Consider the following 12,850-nt stretch of genomic DNA (forward strand, 5'->3'; position numbering starts at 1 on the left):
TGTTGTTCTTTTTTCAGTGGAACGCAAAAAAGATATTATTTTTACTCGGTATTTTCTCTTATTTTCTATCAGCTGTTCATAGTGACCAAGTCCAAATAGACCAAAAAAGCTAAAGCTACACAGTTGCTGTGTGCAAGGAACACAGCTACATTTTTAGCAATTTTCATTCGAACTTTTACACACCACATTTTGAGAATGACCCAAAACAGGTGTGGATTGACATGAGGGTGAGTAAATAATCACAGAACAGATTTGGAACAACCTTTATGCACAATTATAACAGATTTTACATTAGAATACTTTATACAGGACTTTGTATAGCATTTGTTTGTGTACAAAGCTAGGTGTTGTTTAGTTAAAGTAGCAGAATGAATTCACTCATTAGAATCTGCAACTATCTTTAAATTTTAATTCTACCGAGGGAAGAAGTTAGTTTATTCATCAGAACATCTGGATGTTTGGGCTGTTGATAAGGGTAAAGGTTTTTAGCCTTAAATAATGTGTTAATGTGATTTAGCAAAGCAGCTTAGCATGGATTTGAGTCTTTTCTATTTTCATGATGCCAGAGTTGCGCGCGTGTGTGTGTGTGTTCATAAGTCCAGAGGGCAGTTGTGAGTGGCATGAATTTAATCCAATTTCTCCATCTCCAGCACTGCGGAGCCAGCCGTAATTCACCCCCCCCCAAAAAACTTTCTCTTCCTGATGACATGGGAATTTATGCTAATCAGAAATTAGCACAGGTTGGGTGTGAGTAAAAATGTGTTAATCCCATCATTGTTTCATCATCTGATTGATGCCATTGGTATTCCCATGCTCCTGAATTTCCTCCATCCTAAGACCCACTCCGGGGTCGAGCGGGCCACAAATCCTCTTCTAAATGGGATAGTTAGAATTAGCGATAAAGCATTAGCATAGGCCACCATGGAAACGTCTTAGCTGCTTTGTGAAAATGATGCTATTTCCAGACTTTTTTAACACTCTCCAACTAGACCATGTTGTATAAGCCCTGGACAAATTTCCAGAAAAGTATGAGGACTTTTGATTGAACATAATTAGCTAGCAATGAAAAGACGCCGGGCAGCTGCAGGAATATTTCTGGGCCATATTTCACCACAACATTTTTATATATTTATATTTATATAACATTTTTCTTGAATTTTTAAGGACCATTTAGTTTTTTTTAGTTTTTTTCACATTATGACATTTTATATGTTATGCAAGAAATTTCTCAATTTTATTACTGTCTTAGATTTTTTCTTGAAATTCATATATATATCTATATATACAGTATCTTACAGAAGTGAGTAGAAGTGAGAGTTATTATATATTTTTATGTGACAACACTGTAGAAATTACACTTTGCTACAATGTAAAGTAGTGAGTGTACAGCTTTTATAACAGTGTAAATTTGCTGTCCCCTCAAAATAACTCAACACACAGCCATTAATGTCTAAACCGCAAAAGTGAAAAGTGAAAATGTCCAAATTGGGCCCAAAGTGTCAATATTTTGTGTGGCCACCATTATTTTCCAGCACTGCCTTATCCCTCTTGGGCATGGAGTTCACCAGAGCTTCACAGGTTTCCACTGGAGTCCTCTTCCACTTCTCCATGACGACATCACGGAGCTGGTGGATGTTAGAGACCTTGCGCTCCTCCACCTTCCGTTTGAGGATGCCCCGCAGATGCTCAATAGATTTTAGGTACCCTCAGCTTCTTTAGCAAGGCAGTGGTCGTCTTGGAGGTGTGTTTGGGGTCGTTATCATGATGGAAAACTGCCCTGCGGCCCAGTCTCCGAAGGGAGGGGATCATGCTCTGCTTCAGTATGTCACAGTACATGTTGGCATTCATGGTTCCCTCAATAAACTGTAGCTCCCCAGTGCCGGCAGCACTCATGCAGCCCCAGACCATGACACTCCCACCACCATGCTTGACTGTAGGCAAGACACACTTGTCTTTGTACTCCTCACCTGGTTGCCACCACACACACTTGACACCATCTGAACCAAATAAGTTTATCTTGGTCTCATCAGACCACAGGACATGGTTCCAGTAATCCATGTCCTTAGTCTGCTTGTCTTCAGCAAACTGTTTGTGGGCTTTCTTGTGCATCATCTTTAGAAGAGGCTTCCTTCTGGGACGATAGCCATGCAGACCAATTTGATGCAGTGTGCGGCATATGGTCTGAGCACTGACAGGCTGAACCCCCACCCCTTCAACCTCTGCAGCAATGCTGGCAGCTATTTCCCAAACACAACCCCTGGATATGACGCTGAGCACGTGCACATAACTTCTTTGGTCGACCATGGTGGGGCCTGTTCTGAGTGGAACCTGTCCTGTTAAACTGCTGTATGGTCTTGGCCACCGTGCTGCAGCTCAGTTTTAGGGTCTTGGCAATCTTCTTATAGCCTACTCCATCTTTATGTAGAGCAACAATTATTTTTTTCAGATCCTCAGAGAGTTCTTTGCCATGAGGTGCCATGTTGAACTTCCAGTGACCAGTATGAGAGAGTAAGAGCGATAACAACAAATTTAACACACCTGCTCCCCATTAAAACCTGAGACCTTGTAACACTAACGAGTCACATGACACCGGGGAGAGAAAATGGCTAATTGGGCCCAATTTGGACATTTTCACTTAGGGGTGTACTCACTTTTGTGGCCAGCTGTTTAGACATTAATGGCTGTGTGTTGAGTTATTTTGAGGGGACAGCAAATTTACACTGTTATACAAGCTGTACACTCACTACTTTACATTGTAGCAAAGTTTCATTTCTTCAGTGTTGTCACATGAAAAGGTATAATAAAATATTTACAAAAATGTGAGGGGTGTACTCACTTCTATGAGATACTGTATATATATATGAATGTAAAGTGCTTTTCATTATCACATTTTGTACAGTTTAGGCTGACTTAAATGACTGAGGTATAATGCAAAAATTGCTTTAAACAGCTTCAAGTCATCAGGGACTATCTTTTTCATAGAACCCGACTCTTCTCACAGAACTACACATAACATAAGGTGAAAAAAGAGACAAGGTAAGAGTTCCATTTCATATTCTTGGCTCCCCTAAGGGTTTGAAGAAGTGGGCTAGAGGAGAGCCGCTCAGCGTTACGTCAGCTGGAAACAATAAACCGAACAGAGCCATCCATCATGAGCGTTTGATTCTACTGACAGCACGTCAAATCTCATTGATCTCCAGGAGAACCTTCAGGATCGCTGACGGGACTCTGGCGGCTCTCTGATGTGACGAAAATTCAGGTTTACCAATTTCTGGCAAACTTTTTATGACATGCCCCAAAAAATTTTGTAAAAGCCTTGTTAAAACTTATGATATAATATCAGAAAGCAAGTTTTTCTACTTGGTGTTAGCCAGTTCAACTCCCTGACTTGATTTAGTATTATAAGTGTATAATGAAATCAATGCATGGCTTCAGAAAACTAATGGACAAATTAATTGTTTTGATACTTTACAGTATTTTTGGGTATTTTCTGAACATTAAATATTTAGTTTCATTCAAAGAAAAAAATGACCAGCACAATTTTCAATTTTGTTTCAGAAGAAATACAAGTTAGGAAAGACATGTGGGTGAGTAAAAAATGTTACAATTTTCACCTTTGGATGAGGTAAACACTCCTGTTACAGTAATGTTTTTGGAGTACCGTGGTAATTTCTTTCTTTCTTTTTTTTATCCTATAGATCCAAGTGCAAGGTTTGGAGGGAAAAAATGTAATTTCCCCACATGCAGTGCTTTGTGTCACAGAAATTATTTGCCTTCGATCCCTTTATGGGATTTTCAAAATGTCATTTGAAATGGAAAGGTGGTGTGCAGTTTGAATGAACAACAGTCGAGTTTCCTTTTCTCCCCTGGCCTTTGAGTACAGTGCATACCTTCATAATGCAGAAATAAACTCTCCAGGGTTTGAAAGTCTTTTATTACTGCTCAAAAGTACCACCCTGTCTATGGCACAATTCAAAGAAGAGCCGTTCTTTTCCATCTTAGAAAATCATAGTTATTGAAAAGATAGGTCAGGGAAAAAAATTTAAACGTGTGCGTCAGTGTTAAGACTATGGCTCTGTACTTGTTCTGCTGTTATAAGTCATCAAGTTACATACGCTTTTATAATTCTGGTCCTGCTTCTATTGTTAAAGTAATTTGTAATTGTTTGTATATATTACAAATTACCAATCTGAGCTTTTTTTATCTTTTAAATTATATAAATATTTTAATTTAAGCAGATTCCCTAGTGTGTGACATCTGATTTTCTTTTCCATAATTGTTGCAAGGCCCAAAGACATTTCACATGCTTTAAGTCTGGTGTGACCTTACATTTAATGTCTTAAAAAGTCCATCTATTAACATTGTGTTGTTAATAGATTCATAGCAAATGAATCTCACCCAGAGTCGCACAGGTTTCTGTATGAATGATGTTGAATCACAGTGATCTAATTGAGATATAATCACCTAAAGAGTCTTAGACATTTTTAGATCTGCTCTGAAGTCATTAACGGTCGAGATTTGTAACACCTGCTTAGGAAAAGTGCTGTGTCAAGAAAAGAAGATTAAAGCCAAGAGTTCTTTATTTCTCAGTGAGAAGATGTCTCCACACACTCACACACACACATACACCCTTGAGGCCCTGCCCATTATCTGTCCAATGTGTAAAATGTTCCTTGGAGCGATCGAAGAAGATCAGGTCCAAGGAATTGATAACCTTATAAAGCCTGTAATTACTTTCCTTCCTCGGCAACGAGCAATAAAGTTTTTATTATGGATCTCTCTGCTCACTCCGCGAGTCTTAGACAGTGAGGGATGTTAGAAATTAAAACTCACAGACTGTGATTGTTTCACAGACTGAGGATGCACGGATACAGGGACTGAAAGTGAACTTCGCTGATGAACAGAATTTCAAGGGCAACCTGGGCTCCCTTGTCATTCCCTTTAATGTGGAGGTCTGGGAAGAAACTAACAGCCCTCCATTAGCAGTAAAACAGTGAAGGTCAATTTGATTGGTTTCTGATTTGAAGTATGTTATTTCAATGTAATCTTGACCAAAAATTTGGTGGTTTTTGATCTTTTCCTACTCATATAGGGGCTGCGTTTAAATGACTGGAAATGGCTTGCCGAGGGATTTTCCAAGATGACAGGAAAAGATCAGGATATGAGGAAAGAATAAGAATGGAAAATGTCACCACAAGAAAACTTCACACTTGGCAGGTTTGGTTTGATTAAAACGAACTCTGATGCGATTGTTAGTGTGGTTCATTTGAATAAGTGTGAACGCTGCCATCTGAACACCAAACAAACGGACCGAGACCCCTAAAAAGATGGGTCTCGGTCCACTTCCAAACTTAATCTGGTGCGGTTCAACTGAAACACAACACGTACCAAAGACATGTAAACGAAGACAAAACAAGATGTGATGTCACAAGATGCAACACTAAAAAGGACAAAATGCATACCTGAGCTGTGTCCGAAATCACATACTATATATTAGGTACTACATTTGGTTTAAAACGTACTTTGTGACAGTTAAAAAAAGTATGTTCTATGTAGTATGAATGAAATTTGACGTACTACATCCGCCATTTTGTCATTGTCATGCAGCGTCAGTGGCGTCACAAATTACAACTTCCATTCACAAATCCTCACCCATGGCCTCATGGGATAATAAGGTGTCCATCAAATTAGTTAACAGCTGACATAGCAACATTTTTTTTTTTAACTCATACCATTCAACATATATTGGATAGAACTATGAGGATATATTTTATTTACCATAATCTGACAGTAATCTTCCACTAAAAATCCCTACAGCTTTCTTTCTCTCAATTCCTCCTTTTTGTAGTACTACTCTGAATGAAAACATTGTCGAATCAATGCTAAATCCCACTGACAAAATTATATTGATAAAACATAATGAAATTATAGAGCGCGAACCCAGAAACAGCCAGTTAACGGATTTGATGTCAGTTGTCAGTCAGACGCGGTTGTAGTCAGCATGTAATTGGAACTGGAGTGAATTAATATTGAAGTGTGGTAGCAGTTTTCGGGTTGTCCTTTGTGGAGGTTATGAGACTTGAGGCAAATGAGCTGATGTTCTTCATTCTGCTGTCCTAATAAATACTTCAAGACCTGTCTGTCAATCGGGGCAAGACAAATCATAGATGAGATCTCTCTAATATCACAGTTGTTGACAATTAGATTATGAAGAGGACAAATCGTCACCTTGGAATTATAAGGCTCTATCTGATATTTTTGTCAAATTTATTTACATATTCTTATTCTGTGACAACATATTTACATTATGTGATGTTTTTTAAGTTGTGTACATTTTGGGAATTTTATTTAGAAAACTAAAAGAATCTATCTACAAAGTTGAATGGAATACAAAAACTTTGAAGCTCAATACGTCAAAACTAGGGATGCAGCGATACCATTTTTTAAGGACCGAGTATGAGTACCGATACTTTTTTTCTAGTACTCGCCAATACCGATACCTATACATTTATTGATTTCTCTCTCTCTTTTTTTTTTTTTTTATGTTGCAGTTTTCCAAGCACAACACAGTGAGACTAATGAATGTAGGACAGCTTCTTTATTATTACTCTACTGAAAAAAGTAATAATTTTTATGTGCTTGTCACAAACTTAAAGAACAAAAATTTCACAGTGTCCAATAACCTTCAAAGGGAATAATTACCAATAATTGTTGTTATATAAAAAGAAATTTACAAACAAATTACAAACAATACAACAAATACTTTTTGTAGAGATTTGTAGAGATACAAATTAAAAAAAAACTTGTTTTTCAGATACAGTAGGTTTATTTACAATGTATACATTTATTCAACATATTTTGTTGTTTTATTAACATTAATGACAAATATAGGCTACGGCCCCTTTAGGACCGAGTCCATCCATGGATACTGACACATATCCTGTTTTCACCCAAATGTTTACGTCCACTTAAGCCATAACCGACTGTATTTACATGAAATACTCCACACAATGGACATTTTGACAACTGTGTGTGCATTTGACCATTCAGGCACAAGGAGAACCGATCGCACGCTGTTTGAGAGAACTGGGATCACGCGTAAGAAAGAGAGAGAGAGGGCGTGCGCGAGAGAGAGTGTGTGCTTCTGGTCTGTGTCATTCAGCGCGATTCCGCCTATCCCGCCTTCACTAATCAATAACGAATTGTGATTGAAAGCATGCAGTTCGCAATGTGTGTGTTGCATCATTAATTTTTAAGTATTTCCACACCTCTGAGGCTGACATTTCTGCTGCTGCCGCCGGTGTCTCTGTACACGGACAATTCTGTCAGTTACGTCACGTGAGGTATCGGGCAGATCGGTGCATCCCTAGTCAAAACCATTTAGAATGCAGATAGAACCTTATAATTCCAAGGCCCCAGTAATTTCACATGCATTTCCAGTAAAGTTGTAGAGATGTGTCTCCAGAGGACCAGAAGGGACCAGAAAAGATCTCAACAAGTTGAGTCATACTGTATTTAGGGGCCAAAATAACATTAGAGGCTTGAGGTGTACTCTTTTGACTTGGGGCTAATGCGCAAACAAATAATAACCACCTAGAATGCCCTATCTCTGAAATATTGGTCAAAGTCACAGTAAAGACATGTATAATGTTAGAAAAGATTCATTTAAATTTATTTCAAATAAATGCTGCTCTTTTGAACTTTCTATTCATCAAATAATCCTGAAAAAAATGTATCACAGTTTCCACAGAAATATTAAGCAGCACATCTGTTTTTTAACATAGATGATAATAAGATATGTTTCTTGAGCTGCAAATCAGCAGATTAGAATGATTTCTGAAGAATCATGTGACACTGAAGACTGGAGTAATGATGCTGAAAATTCAGCTTTGCATGACAGGAAAAAAAAATACCTTTTAAAATACATTAAGAACATTAACATCCTACTGTCACCAAACTTTTGAACAGTAGTGCATCCTACACGAAGCATTACTGGGGACTTCATTAAGTTTTGAAGGAGAAACGTCTGAGCAATAAAATTTTTCATCTGAACCCAGACATTGGGAAATAGCTGTAGAAATTCTCAATCAGACAGTTTCCTTCAGACAGTTCCTGAAGGAATTACCTTATTACCGGTATGCATTCTGAAGTGAACCAATAACTTCTCTCTAGGAAATCACAGTTCCTTTCACGTTAGGCTGAAATTTATTTAGTCCCTCCATATATGTCTGAATCCATTCCAGTCAAATGTGAGCCATATATGACAAATGAGAAGCGACGGACTTCGTTTCGAGCCGGTCTGTAGCGAGCACATGCCTTTCTGATAGAGCAAATCCATTTCAACTCTATTGAAAGTATCAAAAGAATAGATATGTGTTCATTTCATACTCCACTCGAGAGCTCAAAGTAATCTGGGCTTAGCGAGTCCCTCTCATGAGAAGCACGAGAGGGAGGGCGAAGAGGATAGAAACTGTTCAAACAAAGTGAAGTGGATGAGACATTAAATTAGAAATGTTCTATTTGGCGGCCTGGCGGATTCCAACTGACGTGAGTGCGAAAAGGGCTTTACATAATCGTGAAACAAAAGGTGAAAGACTGGCACGGCTTTAGCTAGTTGTTTCACCCCGGAATGTGGGTTGGCTGCTGTAATGAAGATGTCCTCGTGACATTGTACGGCCATGGCGTTGCTAAAGGAGAGGAGGTTGAGCGGCCGCTATTTGAAAAGCCATTTCAGCTTTGATATGTCACAGCCGTCTGAGGTTCTGTAGGATAAGCAGTTCCCTTCGCAAATTGCACAACAGAGAGAGAAAGTACTTGCAGAGGACTTTGTTCAGTGAAGCGTAGCTGCTAGGGCACTAGGTTATAAAGTTTAATATTTTTGGTGGTCATTCAAAAAAAATGACACAAGAGAAGATGGACGCTAGGCCAAACACGACACAATCCTCATGTCACAGAGAACGAGTGTGTGTGTGTGTGTAGGTGTGTGTGTGTGTGTGTCTCAGTGGACGAATTGTGGTGTTTTCATCCCTCTGTAAGCGCTAGTTATTATGAGGGGGTCAACGTTTGGCTGGTTAGCATGGCCTAGTTAGCATGTTAGCTTGTAAATGCTATAGTCTCATGCAAGATTAATGTGCTAAGACCATTTTTAATAGGTATTTTATTCGTTGCCTTATTAGAAATGATAGAAAATTGCTATATCGATCATGAAAGTTTGTTAATGCATTTTAAATGACATACAACACAATTACATTCACATAGTAACAGTGACGGCTCATGGGTTTTAAAATAGAGGAGGCACACTAAATTGTAGTGGTCTGGGAATCCCCTGCTGAGGATTATTATTATAATTATTATTAACTTAACTGCTTTAAATTGACTTTTTGCTCACTTGTAGACAGAAAATTTTAAGAAAATGACACATACCATAAGATAATACAAATATAATTTCATTCATCTACCCTATCACTTCATCCATCCCTCCTTAAATGTCTATGTTAAAAGAGCGTTTTGGGCCGTTTAGTAAAGCTGGCTGCTGTAGACTATATTTCCAAACTCATTTTAATTTGTAGATAATGTTTGAATGATAGCTTGGTAAATTTGTTGGTGATCAAATATTCAATATCGCTACTCTCCATATTTAAGATACTTGGTACATTATCAGTGCAGCGGTAGCAGTTCAAATTAATATCATGTAATTTAAGTCTCTTCAATGATTGGTTGATATACCAAGGGAGGCTAGCCTCCCCCCTCCCCTCCAAGTAAATCTCAAATTTTCTTACTGTACAGTTTAACTACAACAATTCTCTTATTTTACAGTTTTTTTTATAAAAATGGGTAAATGAAACATTTGCCTGTGCTTCAGTTAGCCTTTGATTAGCAAGGTAACAGCTTAGCTTGCTGGCTTAGCATAGCGCTACTACTCCTTTTGTTAACTAGAAATCATGATAATGTGCTACGTTTTTGGATCCTAAAAGCAAATATCTACAATAAAAGTAATTTACAATTAGCTATGTATTCTTTTGCAGTTTTACAAGGCCCAATTCTTTTTGGAGAGCTCCTTTTTTAAATGTAAGACTCATCTATAGTCAAAGATAGGTAAAAGGCTACTCAAACCACAGCTACATTTTTTTATTTGAGGCAAAAGTTAAAGCCGCTTTAAAGTAAAGGAAAGAAATGAACAAAAGAAAGACAATGTAGATAAATGAGCCTGGAGTTTTAATGAATACCTTTGTTGTTCTTTTGAAATTTAAAGTAGGTCCCATCCCTCGTTCCTCAACTTGATGAAGAAAACAGCCTGCCACGCTCAGAGCAGAGGCGGAGCGATCCGTCTTCATCGTACCACAGAGGAATGGATACCTCTACGGGGGAAAAGTGCTAATTGCAGTTAAACTTTTTCGCTAAAGTACCATCTCTGCGAACAATCAGTCGTTCTGCCGCAGACAATAGAGACAAATCAAGGAAAACTCAACCTACATAAAACAATTAACCATCCAAGCATTAGCCCTGCTCGCAGAGGGTATTGTCTTCGGTGATGAATACTCGACTTGAGGTAAGTAGTGAAAAAGTCTCAAAAGGTTTTCTGTGGTGCCTTTTTTGTATTTCATTGATTCCAAATAGAAAACTTGACAAGGTTCTCTTGACTTTTGAATTGTGGCATAAATTCTGGTCTATTTTGGAGCTTATTCTTGTAAATAACCGCCTGCTTAAACAGGACATGACTGTGTGATTGACATTTAAAGTGACCATTCTTAGTTCACAGATTGTATTCGGACAATATGGCACACTTTGGAACATACGAGTAAAAGTACTTGAAATTCGACAAACAACTAATCTGATTTGACTCAGACACATACTCATACACATACACTCATACACACACACACAAAAACTGTTTTTTGATTCCTATTTGAACAAAGCCTATAAATAATATTTGAAAAGAGAAAGTTTTAATATAAACAGTTTTTTTTGAGTGCTCGTGTATCAGAGTATGTGTGCGTGTGCATATGTTGTTGAGCAAGCGTTCTCCACACTGCAGTTTATCAAATCACACCTTCAAGGTCACTATTACAACACAGCCTCTCTCTCGTCGTCTACCTCTCTCTCTCTCTCTCTCTTTCTCTCTCTTTCCATTTCCTCTGGAGCATTTTTCAGATGTGCTCTGTTTTCTCAATGAGATAATGTACCGTTTTCCCCAGCTGTCTCTGCAGCTTTAAATGCATGACTACCCATTCCAATCTCCCTATAGGGGAACAGAATGAGTCTACTTTACTTCAGTGGGGTCTGCCGCAGGCCGGCGAGCCTCTCCAGGGGACAATACGTTTAAAAGCAACGAATCCCACAAGCCTCAGCTGGAGAGATTTCACAAATCATCATATCAGAAGCAAGAAATATGCGTAATCATGATACACTGTCATTTTTCATTACAAGTAGAGTGATAGAGATATCCAAACTGCATACTTACACTGATTCTTCTGAATCAAACATGAGTTTTGCCTGCTGTTTGTTAAAAAAAAATGGCTGCATTTCCAATTTCGTAATTATCTGAGATGATCACAAGAATGTTTTTGTAGCAAAATGTGCCATTTAATTTTATTTTCTCTTCATTTTTATCAAAAATATGCCATTATCACTCACTCAGTATAACCCAGCATAAACAGATACACATGGGCAGTCAATTTATTAAAAATTAGATTGAATTCATCATCAAATTAATTACATTAATGGCATTATTTCATGACATTATTTTTGTTTTAATTAATCATGTTAAATTGACAGCTCTAATAATACATGGGTCATTGACGAATAAGCTTTTTAAAAGTGTAAAAAAAAAAATAAAAAAAATAAAAACATAACGGAGATATAATTAATTTTGGAGATTTATTTAAGTGGTAACAATGAGATTATGTGGTTTTTATAATCAATTAACACTGCTTTTGTCATTTTTTACAATATGGACAAAATTTGTCTCCAAAAAAGTCATTCCATAACCAAAATTTCAATTTTACCAAATGACACTTTTGGTTATACGATATGTTCAAACAATACTAACAGGCTGATATCTAGCTAGCTAGCTAGTTAGCTTGCTAGCTAGATAGCAAAAGGACAATGAAACATTTTATATTTAGTACAAGTTTTTAAAATATTACAACATTTTCCATGTTTTATAGCAGTTACCAAATGACCTGATGTTTCGGGACATGCGTATGAGCAAGTGAAAACATGAATTTTTTCAAATAGTTAAAAGAGAGTTAGTTACTTTACTTCACGACCATGTGGTCCTTTGCAGGTGTCTGAATGATGTCACATCCTGTCACATGATATTGAACGCATGACTTGATCCGAAATGGTCCCTTCATATTGGTTACTCCGAATGACATCAATGAAATTCATTTTTCCGGACATTCTTTCTCATAACAAAGCAACGACTTCTACACATAATTTTAATACCATTTTGCACTGTTAATAAATGATGTTATAAAATCATGCCAGAATAAAAAAAATATATACTTTTATTACATTTTAAGATATTTTAATCACAAATGAAATGGCTGTATTGGCCTTTGGACATTTAAACCGAATGACCTTTTGACACTGCAAAATCTTTAAAATACCTTTATATGTAGCAACATGTAATTAAAATGTTTGGGATTCAATAAAAGCGATCTAGTTGTACTACCTTACATACTTTGGATGTCATATCTTTGTTTTTTTATTGTTATTAAGGCCTTTGGACAAAGAAAATGACCCGTCACGTCATTGACCCATATATATTAAAATACATAATAAAATGAGCAGCAATATAGGTGTATATCCTATAAAGAAGCACTATGTCCTGACAAAATAAAGAGGT

General features: G+C 37.3%; 1 long non-coding RNA gene across 1 annotated transcript in view; it reads right to left on the bottom strand.

Annotated features, from left to right (window-relative positions):
• The window catches only part of LOC127521117 (uncharacterized), a 147,999-nt gene that overhangs the window by 82,864 nt on the left and 52,285 nt on the right, over positions 1-12,850 (bottom strand). Inside the window, exon 4 of the long non-coding RNA XR_007932279.1 lies at positions 10,227-10,358. This is a non-coding gene — a long non-coding RNA (uncharacterized LOC127521117). The remainder of the gene's footprint in view (positions 1-10,226; positions 10,359-12,850) is intronic.

The sequence above is a fragment of the Ctenopharyngodon idella genome, chromosome 10 (assembly GCF_019924925.1).
Source record: "Ctenopharyngodon idella isolate HZGC_01 chromosome 10, HZGC01, whole genome shotgun sequence".
In the NCBI taxonomy this organism is placed as follows: Eukaryota; Metazoa; Chordata; class Actinopteri; order Cypriniformes; family Xenocyprididae; genus Ctenopharyngodon; species Ctenopharyngodon idella.